At 38.4% G+C, this 2,970-nt stretch overlaps 1 long non-coding RNA gene across 1 annotated transcript; it reads left to right on the top strand.

The window, feature by feature from the left end:
* The first annotated feature begins 259 nt into the window (after window positions 1-259).
* On the top strand, window positions 260-1,150 carry LOC148191321 (uncharacterized). The gene is made up of 2 exons (XR_015783030.1): window positions 260-324; window positions 917-1,150. It is a non-coding gene; the product is annotated as an uncharacterized LOC148191321 (long non-coding RNA).
* Window positions 1,151-2,970: the final 1,820 nt, after the last annotated feature.

The following is a 2,970-nucleotide window of genomic DNA, read 5'->3' as shown; positions in this document are numbered from 1 at the left end:
GAGTTTGGAAGGGAGAAGATGCGTGCAGGAGAGTGGGAGAGTGTTTCAGAAAATCCATTTTGTTCTCCCACGTCCACACGAACGTGCGTCTCTCCTGTCGACACCTGCACCCCCATTACTGACTTTAATTCTTTCCTGGTGACACTTGGCGTGAGTTGCAGAGTTATGGAAGTGGGTTTTTAATGAAATCAAAGAAGGGTTTCAGTGCATTAGTTAGATTTGACAGCTGGCTTACGGTTTAATTTTCCAAGGTCTTACACATACCATTTGCTGAACTTCCTTCATATTTTAAAAGCGGTGCCGGTTGTTTTCTAGGTAAACCAGGTAAGATCTAATAAATTGGTAGCAATGCAATTATACATATATATCCTCACGTGGTTTTCTAGTACTTGTCTGCGTTTCTTATTACACCTTCTGTTGTTAAAACACTATCAAGATTAGTTACTATGTGTATGTATGATTATTTTCCTGGGTTTATGACCTTGAATTTTCAAAATTGCATTAATAAATAAAATAACAAGGGCAAGTTTTAATTAATGGTATGGAATTTGAAGTGGGTCTATATGTCATTGGGTTTTCTTATCTCGATGGGTAGATCTTGTGGCTATCACAAGGTTCATGTCATATTCGATACCTTACCTTTTATGTACTAGGATTATAGATGCTTTTAGTCCTTCAGGTAAAAGGCCGAATAGTATATAAGCAATGATTTAACCCGTCTATAACTAGATTACTTGGAGTTTAGTTATTTCTAACATTTTTATATAAAACAATTAAAACTCATAATTGTAAGAAATCAATAAATTTATATATAGTTTTTGTCTTGTACCCTTTAGATGATTTTGAACCTTGGTTTAACTTTCTTTTGTGTTTAAGTTTTAATATAATGTGTATTCCTCTTCAATTTCTGGCTTAGGTTGTGATGGCGCTCCCCTACTTCCACTGCTTTACATAATTACCAATTTGGCATTCAACATATCCCTCCTTAATGCAGTAAAAACTTCTTCTGCAGTTGTATCTTCTCTTCTAGTAATGTTGTCAGGTACTCGTTATCATTGCATCTCACTCTTCTTTGTTGCATTCTAAACTATGAATCGTAAGGTCTTTTGTACCTCAGGTTTTCTTAATAGTTTTTTAGCTTACGTGTGCTTATGATTTTTGCAGTGCCCATATCGGTTTATATTCTTTCTCTACCATTACCATATCTTCCCGAGGGAACAAGCTTGAGCCCATTTTTTTTGCTTGGCTGTGGAATTCTTCTGTGTGGTCTCTTACTGTACAACACATCTCGACCTGTGAGGAACAGCTCTGAAGTGGACTGAAACCGTCCCAGTTCTGAGGATGAACTATCGGCTGGGCACCCTGCCCAAAAGAATATCAGCAGCCTCCAGGTACTACTGTTCACGGTGAAATATATTTTCTCCAACGTGCTCGAATTATACATACTCACTATCCTTGCGATTATTCTTTTGAGCCGAAAATTTGTTCGGTTTCCACTTTTGAGTGTCACTTAGTTGCTTTATGATGGCTGACTTCCTCGTTCTTCCACTGGATTATTGTAACTTAAGATTATGCATATATCTCTGATCACTTGTTCTGGTATATTTTCATGTACATTAATACATAACAGAAAAATGCAGTTGACAGAAATGCAAGGTGCGAACATTTTTAAGTGTTTTTTTTTTAAATTCGCTTTTTAACACAATATTTAGAGTTGAGGCATGTTTATATAAATTTCAATACAAGCTCCTTCTTGGAGACAAATATAAAAAGGAAAATTGGAATTAGATTTTTTTACAAATTAAATTAGCTTATGTGGTAAGTGTAACATCCCAAAAATACAGTAAACACCATATAGTAGAATTAATTACATTTAATGATAAACCAAATCAGTCTTAATTAACAAAAGCACAGGTTCTGGCCGAACGGCCTTACAAGAAGCAAAATACAATTAACGACGTTCGACCTAAACATACCAGACCGAACGGTTTAGGACAAAATAGAAATATCGATCGGTCAATAAAATCAAAAGGGGAGGGGTCGTTCTAATACTGTACTCTAATCTAACTAAACTAACAGATAACCGAACGCACTACTGTTCGGCCTTCACTTCGACCTCGACGAGGTTTTCTTCCTCTAAGAGTTCATCTTCAAGCGCATCCTCAAGCAGCGCCTCTCCATCTGCTCACATCCACACGGATGATCATCGCAAGACAAGACGGACGTACAAGGTCGAGACAATACAAGAAAAAAACGAAGGGTAAGCTTATTGAATTTAATTCAATAACATGCATTTCATAACACATCAAACGTATCAAATACATTCCAACATATAGTTCAATAATTTCTTTAAATCAACCAATTCCTGATACTAGACTGACTGTCCGGACCGTATGAATTCTGTGTAGCTACGACATTCGTGCACCCAGGTGGAGTAACTGGAATTCTCATCAGCTACTACCTGGGGTTTGGGTGTTTTTTTTTAACGAGGCCTGACATTCCTCTTAACTACAAAAATTTTCGTCCTCGAAAATTAAAACTTACCTGGAAACAAGTGAGGGTATAAGTCCTTCATGGCATCCTCCACTTCCCATGTAGAGTCGCCTGTCTTGTCGTCCCACACCACCTTCACCAATTTGATCGCTTTCCTTTTGTAGTACTTGGTGCGGATGTCTTCAATACGAACTGGCTTCATCTCTAGCGTTCGGTCTTGACGAAGACGAACGTCTTCCAACTCCAGTATATGAGAGGGGTCGGCTATGTACTTCCGGAGTTGGGAAACGTGGAAGACGGGATGAAGGTTGGACAGATGAGGAGGTAAAGATAATTCGTAAGCTACTGGTCCGATCCTCCTCAGTATTTGATAGGGTCCGACGAACTTTGAGGGATAACTTCTTTGGTCGCATAGCTCTGCCGACTCCTGTGGTCGGGTTCAGTCTCAAAAAAACGTGTTCTCCAGCTTTGAACTCT

Source organism: Vigna umbellata, chromosome 11, assembly GCF_029865625.1.
Source record: "Vigna umbellata cultivar VRB3 chromosome 11, Vumbellata_1.0, whole genome shotgun sequence".
NCBI classification, from domain to species: domain Eukaryota; kingdom Viridiplantae; phylum Streptophyta; class Magnoliopsida; order Fabales; family Fabaceae; genus Vigna; species Vigna umbellata.
This window is presented reverse-complemented; position numbering and strand designations above follow the sequence as displayed.